This window comes from Furipterus horrens, unplaced genomic scaffold (genome assembly GCF_987537825.1).
Source record: "Furipterus horrens unplaced genomic scaffold, mFurHor1.1.pri manual_scaffold_7, whole genome shotgun sequence".
Lineage (NCBI taxonomy): Eukaryota > Metazoa > Chordata > Mammalia > Chiroptera > Furipteridae > Furipterus > Furipterus horrens.
The window spans coordinates 43,655,679-43,669,405 of NW_028327177.1; the positions used below are offsets into that span (position 1 = coordinate 43,655,679).

A 13,727-nucleotide genomic window follows, 5' to 3' on the forward strand; every position below is an offset into this window, starting at 1 on the left:
GAGGGGCGGGAAGCCAGATGGCAAAGGGTCTGATGGGCCTGTGGAGGAATCTGGGCCCATCCTAAGGTCAATGGAAAGTTATTAAAGGGTTTTAAATAAGGTACAATGAAATCAGAATTGCAGTCTAGAATTATCACTGGCTGCTGTGGAAAGAAAAGAATGGAGGCAAACAGGAGACTGTTACAGTAAACAGTGGAGGGAATGAAGGAAATCAGTGGTATTTAGGAGAAAAATTAATAGGGTTCAATTGCTGATTGTATGAGAGGCTGTTAGGAGAAGGAATCAGGGTGACTCTCTGGACCTTTGATTTGAAAGGCGGCCAATATCCTCCTGTGAGGAAGATGGAAGAAGAGCAGAGTGGTCAGGAGGTGATGCGTCTCACTTGGGGCATGTTGATGATGCCTGTTGACATCAGTGGCATTCAGACACTGGAGTGACCCGTGACTCAACCTCCTGGTGTTCACGCCCCTATATAATCCCTTCCTCCTGAGAGTGGTAGGACCTGTAGCTTCCTTCTAACCAACAGAATGTGGGAAAAGGGGTGGGATGTCACCCCCATTATGTTATAGAAGACTCTGTCTCAAGCAACTGAAAACAGACAGAGACTCTCCTATAGGCTGAAGAAGTGAGAGCAATGTTGGAAAAGCCCACATGGTAAGGAACAGCGAGCAGCCTCTGGAAACTGAGAATGGCCTCCAGCCATCAGCCAGCAAACAGGCAGGCCCCGCATCATAGAGCCACAAGGGTATTGATTATGCCAACAGCTGGGTGAGTTTGGAAGTGGATTGTTCCCCTGGTGAGAGCACAGCCCAGCTGACAGTTTGGCTGCAGCCATAGAAGGACCTGACCACAGGACCCAGCTAAGCCATGTCTGGACTCCTGGCCCAAGAAAACAGTGAGATAATAAATATGTGTTGGCTTAAGACACTAAGTATGTAGTAATCTGTTATGCAGCAATAGAAAAAAATACAGCATCTAATTGCAGATAACAAACAAGCAACTGGATATCTGGGTCTGTACCACATGACAGAGGTCAAGCCTGGAGATAGGTATTTGGCTGGCATTAACATGCAGCTAGTAACTGAGGCCATGGTAGAGTATGTAGTGACAAGGAGGAGGTTAGGACAGAAATCTGAGGGTCCACCTTTATTTAATTGATGAATATATAAGAGCCTAGCCCTGGCTGGTTTAGCTCAGTGGATTGAGCGTCGGCCTGCGAGCTAAGTGTCGCTGGTTCGATCTTCCAGTCAGGGTACATCAGAGAAGGAAAACTCTGACTCCAAAAAACCTCCGCTGCCTTGCGGCATACCTTTTCAGGGGAAAGGCTAAGGGAGTAAACCCCGACAGAAAATCCGGAGCCGGAGTCCCTAAGGCAGTTTGATGTTGTAGTCAACACAGGCAACTCCTGCGGCGCACCTGAAGCCAAGCTGTATTGACTCCGTCTTTCCCTTGGACCCTTCAGCTGCGAAGAGAGGGGGGGTCTGCTGCATGGGCAACAGCAGACCCTCCATATCACCCTGCCCAGGCTCTGTAGCTTCAGCTTCACTGGAGAGGACTCTTCAGCGTCATCGCAAGATGTTGATTCGACACGGGAGGAGACAGATACCGTGTCACTCCCGAGTCGGACTGCACAGCCATTCTCGGTGGTGCAGATAGACTCTTGGGAAGCTACACCATCGTCTCTCGAGACGGACGGCTGCCGACGACGATATAAGAGCCTCAGAGGATTCTGAGAAAGAGTACCCAGCAAGGCAAGAGGAAAACTGAGACTATGCTCATATTAATTATAGAGTTCTTACATTTATTAAGAACTTTCTGTGTGCCAGGTACTGTTCTAAGTGGATGATAAGTATTAACTAAGTTAATCCTCACAACTATGAGTATTATCACGTTAGCATCCTTATATTGCAGATGAGGTGACTGATGCACAGGGAGAATAAGTAACTTACCCAAGGTCACACAGCTGGTAAATAGCAGAACAAAGATTCTAAATCAGGTGGCTGCCTCCAGAGTCTACATTCTCACCCATTTATGCCAAATAGATGCTTTCTATTCTGAGGAACAGAAACACAAACTGACTTAACCATATGTGGGAATTTACTAGTTTTACATAACTAAAATGTTGAGGAGTAGAACATATATCAATTTCAGGCACATCTGGGGTGAATTAAAGCAATATCATTTCTCAATCTCAATCTCTCTCTCTCTCTCTCTCTCTCTCTCTCTCTTTCTCTCTCTCTCTGCCTCTGTCTTTCTCTCTCTCTCTTTCTCTCTCTCTCTCTCTTTCTCTCTCTCTCCCTCACTCCCTCCCTCCCTCTCTTTCTCCCTCTCTCTCCTTCTATCATCTCCCCCTTCCCCCTCCTTCTCCCATCCCTTCCTTCTTCTCTCCATCCCTCAGCTCAGCTTTCCTTCTGTTGGCTTTATTCTCACACACACTCTATTGACAAGATGGCAGATAGCTCCCAGCAGGTCCAGCCTGACATTATCTTCACATAAGAGTTCATTTCCATTGCTTGCCATCACTAAATCAGTTAGTGGGCCCAGATAGATGAGTTCCCCCTACCTCACCCCAAATTTAGAATGAATTGAGAGATGGGTACAAGAACCAGACAAATAGAGTCTACATGTTAGATTTAAGTGGAGAGGGGACCCCTGGCCAGGTAGCTCAGTTGGTTAGAGCATTGTTCCAATACACTAAGGTTGTGGGTTCAATCCCTAGTCAGGGCCCACATAAGAATCAACCAATGAATGCATAAATAAGTGGAACAACAAATCCCTATCCCCTTCTCTCTCTCTCTCTCAAAGGCAATAGATACATTTTTTAAAATTTTTTAAAGTGAAAAGGGGGTGCTATTGTAAAGACTTGGTTTATGCATTTGGCAAAAATGGGCTTTCTAATATTGCACGTAGAAGTTACCCCCAGTCATAGACAATACTAGACAACTGGTAGTGGCCCAGCAGGGGCACAACCTAGGAACAGAGCCTGCCTAGCTAAGCTTGCCACATAGCATCATGTTATACCTTCCCATGATGCACCTTCTCTTCAGACAGAAGTATAGTAGGGAGCTGAGTCACATAGGCCTTCTTCCAAACTCATCTGTCAAATGATTCATCTATCTACACAGCTTTCCACCCATCCCTCCACCATCCCCTAGGGAATAATGAAGAAGAAAATAATAATCCTAGGTACACGTCTACTAGAAGGGCTAAAATTTAAAAACCTGACAATACCAAGTGCTGATGAAGGAAGTCTCACCCATTGCTGCTGGGATTGCAAGATAATACAGTCACATTGGAAGACAGTTTCTAATGAAGGCAAATGTACCAGCAATTCCACTCCTAAGTATTTATCCAAGAGAAATGGAGACATATGTCCACACAAAGGTCTGTACGTGAATGTTTACAGAAGTTTCATTTATAGTCACCCAAAACTAGAAACCATCCAAGCTGATGAATCTCAAAAGCATTGTGCTAAGTTAAAGGAGCTCATTTCAAAGGTCCATATACAATGTGATTCCATTTACACAATATTGTGGAAATGATGAAATTATAGGAAGAAAAATAAGACCAGCAGTCGCCAAGTGTTGGGGATGGAGGGATGGATTAAATACAAAGGAGGATAAGGGAACTTTTTGTGGTGATGGAAATATTCAATATCTGATTAATGATAGTAATTACCCAATGGTATACATTTGTTAAATTCTTGGAACTGTGAGTGTCAAGAGCATCAATATTCCTGTTTGTAAGTTAAGCTTCAATAAACTTAAAACAAAACAAACAACAAAAATGGGAGTGTTATGCTAGTTCTTAAAGATTAATGTGCTTCAGGATCACCAGGAGAGCTTGTAAAACAGATTGCTGAGCCCCACCCCAGACTTTCTAATTCAGTGAGTCTGGGGTGCGGCCTAAGAACCTGCATTTCTAACACGTTCCCAAGGGATGCTAATATGAGCAGAAGGGGACAAGTGTTTCTTCTTAGCCAGGTATTTGAGCCAGCCCAGGGCAGGTGGTAGATTTCTGAGGAAGACCAACCTTTTCATGGACAGCCATACAGGTAAGGCTGGGAATTCCCAAAAAGGCAAGAAGGGTTCTTTCTCCAAGGGAGGAAGATCAGAAGGTAAGTAGCCCAAAACAACATCTACTTTGGAGGCACACCAGAGAAGTCAAAGAAAGCTTTTCTCCAAGAAAGAGCTGGGAGTGCTGTCAGATGCTCACATAGGTCAGGAAGACAAGGACTAAGGTGCATTCACCAGCTCTAGCAGCACAGAAGTCACTGTGACCTTGGAATGACTACATGGAGAGACTGAGTCCATGTCAGGTGTCAACGGTGGAGTCAGATTGCAGAGGGGTGGGGATGCCAGGTGGGAAAATAAGTGTGGGAATTCACACAACCCATTCAGCAAGTATGGAGCACATATGTACTTAAGTGCAGAGGTGTGATGGCGGGGTGTGGATTACATATCTTTTTAAATATGGGAGATACTTAAGTGAGGAGTCAGTAAATAAGAGGAGGTCAAAGATAGAAGAGAAAGAGTATGTCACTGAGGGAGGTTCTTAAGAAAGCAGGCCAGGGTGGGACCCTGAGCACAGAAAGATCTAGTAGCTGCAGGGAAGCACTAGGTAGGCACAGGGAAAAAGAGTGGGGTGCAGATGTAGGTAGGTCTGTGAGTTTACCAGAGGGAAATGAGTGTGCTCCCATGTGATGGCTTCTCTTTGTCCAGGAGAAGATGACAAGTCAGTCAAGGGAGGCCCTAATACACTGGGTTGAGAATTCAGTCTCCCAGGTCAGAGTGCAAGCTTGCTGGATAATATTGGATGAGTTACTCCAATGCTTAACCAATGTTTATAGAGTGTGAATAGTCATAGGACCTTTCTGGATTTAAAAGTGCTTAGAATTGTGTCTGAAACACAGCCCATGCTCAGAAAGGGTTTGCTTACTGCGAGTAAAGAGTTTGAGGAGTGAGGAGAATATTTGAAGTAGAGACCACTTTCCACAGAACTCTTAATAGGTCATAGCTATTAAAGTTCAACTCCCTACCCAAAGAAATGAAACCCTCATTAATTCGGTCACCTGCAGTCTAGGCAATCTGTGAAACGTCATTAGCTGACCCTCTTCCACCTCAAACAGAAGGTCAACTTTGTTTGTAGAACTCTGGGAGCCAGTCTGAGCAAAAGTCCCAGTTTCTCCCAACCCCTGAGCCACCACCAGCTGTGGGAATGTGAGCATTTTGTAGGCAAGGCCATGATTAAGGTCACCTCTAAAGTTCCATCAAGACCCAACACGTTGGTGTTTCAGAGGCTCAGAAGTGAGTCACTAGCCTACAGTTGGCACCTTCTAATAGATCCATTGTGTAAGACACCTGGATAGGAAGAGCAAGGGTCACTGGACTTAGTTAACCTGGGAAGACCAAGGCTTACTCTTCCCCCCACTTAGACCACCAGGCATCAGCCAAGGCCACGGTTAAGGACACTGCTTCCATTTCATATAACAAGTGATAACTAGTGAAAAGGGGAGAGCTCTTTTTTTCTTTTCAAAGCATTCCTTCGTCCACTCTGTGTGCCAGAGCTGAGCTTGCATTTCCAAAGAAGCTTTTTCTCCTTGAATTCTTTGGGCATGAGTAGGTAAGAGAGCTGTCCCAGGTGTGGGCTTCAATTTAATCACAGGAAAAGCAGAACTGCTCCAGTTCCTTTGTTCCCTTTCCAAAAGGTGAGGCTTTTCTGAGCTTCTGTTTTTTCCTTTATGACCTTTTACTTAGGAACTCACTAAAAGGCAGTTACCACATTTCATCAGTTCTAGAATGCACATTTTCCTCACATTTTAACACCTGGGAAATGGGGGTACATTTTACAGTCCACAGCACCTTAGCTTTGTGTAATAGTTAAATTGCCCATCTGACAACCAGTGTCTATGTTTTGATAAACTATGGAACTTGCTCTTCAGCGAGTGCCTCGATGCTGGGGCTTTACTTAAATATTTTCCACAGGTCTAACCACAGCCTGGTGCATTTGACAGGATGCCCCAATATTATGATGGAACATAAGGATTAAACAGATTTAGTGACCTGCTCGAAGCCACAAGGTTATAAGTAGTAGTCGGATGATGTGCGGTCACAGTGCTTACTGGATCAGAATCATCAGCCAGCCACATCCATGAACATTCACAGAGATGAACAAGATTCACAGGAGGATTTCAGCTTAAACTATATTATAATGTACGGACATTTACAGACAGCTATGTGCAGGGACATTTAGAACCAGCTATGGGAAGAGGCAACCAGAGAACCATTCCTCTCCCTAGGCCTCAGGATCCTTGTAAACATTGTCACAGTAACAATGACCACCACTTCTTGAGGATTTGCCTGTAACTGGATATGTGCCAAGCATTTTACCACATTGTCATATTTATTTCTCCAACAGCCCCCAAAAGTAGATATCATTTTCCTCATTAGAAACTGTTGTTTCAAATGTTTAAGTAACTCATCCAAGATTACAAATGTAGTAAATAAGAAAACTGGAACTCAGCTCTGCCTGGTTGGCTCCAGGGAGCCTTAACCCCATGCCATTTAGCCCCATTTGTCAAAGGGAGTAAGTGACCACAAGACCTCTGAAGTCCTGTCCCTGAGTGGCAATGACACTGCTTTCATAAGTAAGTACACAATGAAACTATGCTTGGGGACCGTGCTCTATGATGAGATATTTAAAAGCGATTTGAGGTTGGTGCTTTCTCAAAAAGTAAAACATAAAATGACCACATAATCTAGCAATTCAACTGTAAGTATGTAACCAGAGAATGGAAAACAGGGGCCCAAACATATATTTGCATACTAATGTTCACAGCAGCATTATTCACAACAGCCAGAAAGATGGCAACAACACAAATGTCCATCAACAGAGGAATGAATAAACCAAATGTGACATATAGAGAGTGGGGCAAAATTGGGTTTACTGTTGTTCATATGGAAAATAATACAATCATTAGTAAATAATAATACAAGAATAAACTCTTTCATGTACTCACAACTGTAAACCTACTTTTGCCCCCCTGCACTTGAAATGGAATATTATTCAGCCTTGAAAAGGAATGAAATTCTGATATATGCTACAAAGATGACTCTTGAAGATGTTATGCTAAGAGAAGCCAGACATAAAAGGACAAATACCGTGTGATTTCACTGACATGAAGTACCCAGAATAGGCTGATTCATATATATAGAAAAGTAGAACAGAGGTTACCAGGAGCTGGAGGGAAAGGAAGACAGGTACAGACCTGTTTGGGAGAATGGAAAAGTCCTGGAGATGGATGGTGGTGAGAGCTGCGTGACAGTGTGTATGCACTTAGTGCCTCTAAAGGGTTCATGACGTGTATACTCGATCACAATTTTTTAAATTGTCAAAAAAATTGGGGGACTAATTGTGCCACACCAAAGCAAGAACAGGAAACCTTTTGAGACATGGGTGAAAGTAGAGTAAGGAATCACGTTCCGAAGTCTGTCCTGAGGACACAGGTGAGGGTGTGAGCTCGGGTGCCAGGAGAGAGAAGATGGGACCCACAGAGGATGTGAGTTCTGCTAGACAATCCCGGGCACAGACCCAGAGCGTCTCAGAGCAGATGGCAAGTTTGGTCATGACAGCAAGGACTGAGCACAGGGATTCCATGTCGTTGAGAAATAAACCATCTATCTCAGAGCTCTGGGGAATTACTTTAAAAACAAGACACATAAATAGCCCTTTCACACACTGAACAATACTGTATCCTTCCTCAAACCCATAAATAAATATCTGGGCATCCTAATTTTCATTGCAAAGGAAGCCATTGACTTATGAAGTCACTATTTGGCCTTCAGAAGACATTCAAGTAACCTAAAATGTTTACTCACACCAGATGCCAAATATCTGGATTACAGAGCATTGTGGTGCTCACGATAAATGTATGCTGACTGGCAGGAAGGGTTCTGCAGGTGGCTTTGAGGAGCTCTGTCCCCTGCAGGGAGGCCTGGGTGCCAGCTCACTACCTTTCTGGATATCTTGTCTGCCTCCTGTTGAAACAAGCTACGCTCTGATGGGGCACTTTCATACTGTTTTTACAGAGAAAGGAATAAAGTCCTCTGTTCAGAAGAATCAGGAAGGACTCTTGTATTCAACACATCTCAACTCTTGTTTGTGTGGGTGCTGTGGGTGGAGATGAGAAGGGAGATGAGACAGCGCACGTCTCATCTGGGTATTGTGGGGGCTGCGGAAGAGTCTGTACTGGTTTCAAGATTTATCAGAAAAACAAACAAAGGAAAGTATTCTCTGAAAAGGTAGCAAAAGTCCCAACTCAGGATCAGAAGACGATCTCACTTAATCCCTCCTGCCTACTTCCGTGGGCCTGCATAAATCTAAGAACCAAACCAACTAGCTCCTTGCACACTTGACCTGCCCCGTGCAGGCAGCGCATGAGCTGGGGCTGGGTGGGGCTGTGGCGCTGGCAGCTCCTCTGTCTTTCTGTCTCAGCTTCCTTTCTCCAAAGTGAAGGGATTGAAATACATGGTTTCTAAGGGTAATATATATGCAGTGTCTCCATTCATTTTGCATTTGTAATTTTTAACGATAAAGGTGACACAACGACAGTAAAATTCATGAAATGGATATATTTAATCACCTCTAATCCTACTATCCTAAGTCACTTAGTTTTACATTTAAATGTTTTAAACCTTTTACATTTAAATTGGTTTAAGAGAGCATACTATTTCTGAAAAGTACTAAAATGTTTTAGTTGGGGTTTTTTTCCAGAAAAAAATACTTTTTAATACATTTGATTTTTTTTTTTTTCATGATTAATCCCCTGTACTTTCTAAACTCTAAAGCCCTGTTCTACATTATGATGGTTCTTGGTGAGTGCTGTGGGTTGAATGGTGTCCCCCTAAAATTCATATGCTGAAGTCCTAATACCCAGTACCTCTAAAAGTGACCGTACTTGAGGCAGCATCTTTAAAGGAAGTCATTAAGTTAAAATGAAGTCATTCTGTTGGGGTCTAACATGACTGGTGTTTTTTAAGGAGAGACTAGGACACAGACCCACCCAGAAGGACCACAGAAGGAAGATCCTGTCAGACGCTGGCAGGAGGTGAGTCCTCTCAGAAGGAACCGCCCTGCCACACCTTGGTCTCAGACTTCTGGCCTCCGAAACTGTGAGAAAACACATTTCTGTTGTTTAAGCCCTCAGTCTGTAGCAATTTGTATGGCAGCCCTAGCAGAGTCATACTATGGGATGTGACTGTCTTTCTTGTTAACATATACTGATCACACTGAACAGTCACTGATGGCAAGGCCCTTCCTAAAGTAATACCCAGGAAAAAACACACACACACACACACACACACACAGTTTCAATGGCTAAAGGGCTATTAAATTCTAACATGCATGTGTTTTGCAACATTTTTTTAAATCCCGTAACAGAACAGGGTCTTGCAAAGCAACCACATCCTCTCCTTCAGCTGCTTCTCCCTTCCTGCCAGCCTGCTGCTACACTCTGAGGTGCTCTAAGAGCCCAGGACAAGGGCAGAGTGGAATACCTCCCTCCAATGGGGCCTACCTCTTCAGTCCTTTTGAGAAGGTTTGCTTAAGCCTATCCACTTTTCCCAGAAGAAGATGACAAACGTCTCACACAACCCACATGACTGACCACAGCTTCTTCAGAGCAGCTGGAAGCAAGAAGCGTTTTCCAGGGATCAGACCTCTGATGGCTCATTCCTCCGGCTTTGTCCTGACAAACACTGACAGACACAGTGACTTGCCAGCAGCAGCTAGAGCGGCCCTCATTCACCTGCCTGAAGTGGGGGATGCTTCCCAGTGGCACAAGATTGTTTGCTTTGAGATTTAAAGCCCCAGCTTCCCCTGTGCAGACCTGGTTGTAGGGCTTGGCAGCTGAAGAGAGACTCCTGTACACTGTGACCAGCACAGCATTAAACAGCAACAAAGAGAACAGAGCGTCAGACTGCTTTACCTCAGGGGAGCAGGCCACCAGGCCCCTTGGTTTCAAGTGGGTATCCCTAGGAACCACCAAGAGTCGGAAACATAAACAGCCCACCTGTCCTCATTTTCTACAACATGCTGAAGAGAGAATGGAGGCTGAAAGGGAAGTGCCACTTCTAGCCAAACTGCATAAATGAGTTGCAGAAACTCATCCTAGCATCCAGGATGAGCTCAAAGGGATGGGGAGTAGAAATGAGCATTAAACATAGTGCCTGCAGGAAAGGCCAGGGCCTGAACCTCTCGGGGGCTTTCTGGTCGATCAGACAACCAGCAAGGGCACCTAGGACAATTGCTGCAAGGCACAGCAACTTTAATGAACATCAACAACCGACTGCTGCGGTTACAACTGAGTTTCGGCTTTTGCCTCAGCCAGGCAGTTCCTCCTTTCTCACGGGGAACTCTCCCATGACCAGACTTTACCTCCTCTCATTAAACATCAGCCTCTGCATTATCACTTCCTTTGCATTGTCATTGAGGCCACAAAAATGAATGGGAGAGAGTAACACCCACTTGTCCTGCCTGTTGGTGCTTCCTCCAACCTCCCTGGTGACATCATTTTTTGCAGGGTTCGGAAGCCATTGGGTAGGCTTCCCACAGAGTTGCTTTTCCAGGCCAGGCTGACCTCTGGAAGCAGGTAACCAAAAAACAGTGCCAAAGCCCCAGGAGGGGTCCTGACCTTGTGCTTATTAAGTGTCCATGGTAACACCTGCAATTTCAGAAAAGGCATTGACGAAGCAAAGGCAAGGGCTCCATCACTGTGGGCAGGCCTTCCACACACATCATCCCACTTACCCCTCCCAGATTTGTCAATTATTCATCCCCCATCCTGTCCTGCCAAGGAAGCTCCCTTCTTCTGGCCTTTGCTCAATGTCACCTTCTCAGTGAAGCCTTCCCTGGTACCATGTGGCCTCCCTTCCTGGCAGAAGTGGGCAAACATGGGGCATGAAGACCAAACAAAATTAGGTGCAATAGGACCCACTGGGGAACAAACATGTGCTGTCTGCATTTTCTTTGAGAAAAGCTAGAAAAACAAAGGCAAGTTGAAGGACCCATGAGAAAAGAGAAAAGTGACAGCTGATTCCAGGCTGTCGAAAGAAGAAAAACATAGGAAGAGGAGGTGAAATGAAAATAGGAACAGAGCTGGCGGTGGTGGAGCCTACCCCACCCCTGGAGCTTTCTTTAGCAGCAGATGGAGAAAGGAACAATTCCTTCAGCTTCCTGGAGAGTCGGGAAAAGACAGAGATTAACCAACATGTTAAGAGCGGCCTTTTTAACAGCCTAAGAAAGCTCTGAGGGTTTGAGGTGGGTGGGACTTCAAGAGGTTGGGATAAGAAAGTTGAGGTAGGATCTTCTTTTGGAGTTGTCTAAGGAAGGGTGAAGGAGCCTGGGTAGTGGTGTCACACTGAAGACTAGCCAAGTGGAAGAGAAGAAGGAACTCCGTGCCTCTCTGAACTAGAGCTGTCCACACAGCCAGACTGTACAGGACCCACTGATAGAGGCATTCCAGGGGGTCAGGGACACAAGGGTTTGAGATCCACTGTGTGTACTTGACTTCACACTGGAAAGAATTCACATTTGAGCCAACATAGAGTTTAGAATATAAGCATAGTGTTTAAAGTGTGAGTTTATTAGTGAAGCAATGAGACAGAGAGTGGGCTACTCCACAGACAGAGCAGTCCCTCTTTAGTAAAATTTGCTTCCTTTATTGAGGTTCATTTAATGAGGGGTAGGGTATTCAATAAGGGGAAGGAATGAGGAATATTCAGGTTGTTCCCGGGAGAGGGGTGATTTCTCAGAGGAGCTCAGTCAGTCATTTAGTGTCAGTACATGGACTTTCCGCTTCCACTCCTGGCAGGGCGGGAGGGCGCGTCTCATTTAGCATGCTAATATATTACAACGAATGAGTGTATAATGAGGCTAGGGGTTACCCTTGGGTGAAATTTGTCGCCATGTTGGATCACGCTAGTGTCTGCTGGTTTTAAGCCATAAATCCATAAACCCAGTGTGGGGGGTGGAGGGTGGTCTTCCTTCTTCTTGACAGTTCCTGTATCTTTTATCAATTGCAGCTGTTTTGCCACATGCCTTATGGCACCACTTCTAAAGGGAGGTCAAACTGGGGTTCACTGATAGCCATTACCAGAAGCTCTGAGCTGAAATCTCCCCTTTCCTAATACCAGGAAGTACAAGCTGGGCAGGCAGCCCATAGCACCATCACTTGGCGTATGAGCCCACAATCCTTAGACAAGGATGCATCGGATCAGCAATGTCATTGTGGGCTTGCACTGTTGTGTGTTCCACCCATCTCTGGAGGTTAAAAGCTCCGTCCCGGGAAAGGTGCTTTGATAGGAAAACACTCGAGAGTACTTATGGTCATGGGAGTACGTGACAACAGACTGAGGACAATAACCTGAGCTGCAAGATGGGGACCAGGTCGCAGCACCCCAGTCCAGGCCAACTTCCTGGAAAATCCAGCAGCATTCCAAGGACTGGACAAGTTCTGCTGGCAAGGAACTCCTTTAGGGTGGTCTCAGAAGTCAGATGCACACATGGCTTTCACAGAGAGAGGCTCTGGACTTGGCCCCAAGGTGAATAGGTCAGAAGTAGGCTGAACTTACCAGAAGCATGTAAAGGCTTTTCCAGTGCCTCTCAGAGCATTTAGTCTTCTCAGCTTCAGTTACTACTGAATTAAGGATATCCATATCGGTGAAATGACATGAGGCCGGGATTTCCTTAAAAGTCTCCAGCAAACCAAAAAGTTAGGGGAGGGGATAGAAGAAGCATAATGGGGTAAAAGTTATGTGTTCTGAAGCTGGTGAGGGTTACACAGGAATTTATGATACTCGTGAATGTCATAGTGATCCTTCCAGACCAGCAGCAGCACATGGAAATTCTAACAAGTTGCAAATTCTCAGACTGGAGCAAGAGACTCCATATATACTAAATAAAAAAACTCTGAGGGTGGGGCTGGTCACCCTGTGTTTTCACAAGAGCACTAGAGGCTTCTGCTCCGAGATTCTGGTGCTTTCTCCAGTTTAAGACCCACCACATTATACCATTTTCTCTCCTCTAGTGTTTGTGAGGTTATTTCCATAGTTAAAGGCTTTTCAAACTATCCCCAATGGACATATTTGTCTTTGAGTTGTTTATTTCTTACATCACTTGTCTTCAATTGCTGTTTAACTCTTGTTTTGATCTTTTCCTGAAGCCAGAACAAAAAGCCAGGAAGCAGATGCGACTAAGACTCTCTCCCTCTCTCCTTTGCTGTTTGCAAATGTAAACTTCCTGTAAGAGACGCCGGGGCCACGAACACCTCTCACACCTGCAGCACGGGGTCTGCCGGTCGGGCGGCCCAGGAGCAGCCCCCTGGCCAGGTGCAGGCCATTCTGGAGAGGACTTCCCGGGGTCTCGGCGCGCGCCAGACCTCCAGGAGCCGGGTCCCTGACCGCACTGCCACACACGGGTCCTGGGGGAGTCACCCGGCGCTCGCGAAAAATGTCGCCCTGGTTTGACTTTCAAAACTGCAACTCACGAGGCAAGGGTACTCTGGTCTTTTCCGTTCTCCCCTGCAGAAGTTCCTTAGAGAGAAGCTGAGGAAGGAATTGCAAAGCGGCGGCGGCAGGGGCACAGGGCGGCCCCTCAAGCACCGTCGTTCCCCCCCCCCCCCCCCCCCCGGTCCGAGTCGTGGGAGGCAATGGGCGGCCGCGGGAGGGAAA

General features: G+C 45.7%; 1 long non-coding RNA gene across 1 annotated transcript; it reads left to right on the forward strand.

The window, feature by feature from the left end:
- The first annotated feature begins 611 nt into the window (after window positions 1-611).
- On the forward strand, window positions 612-10,468 carry LOC150004361 (uncharacterized). Its single transcript, XR_016512286.1, has 2 exons — window positions 612-895; window positions 9,439-10,468. It is a non-coding gene; the product is annotated as an uncharacterized LOC150004361 (long non-coding RNA).
- The last annotated feature ends 3,259 nt before the right edge of the window (window positions 10,469-13,727 follow it).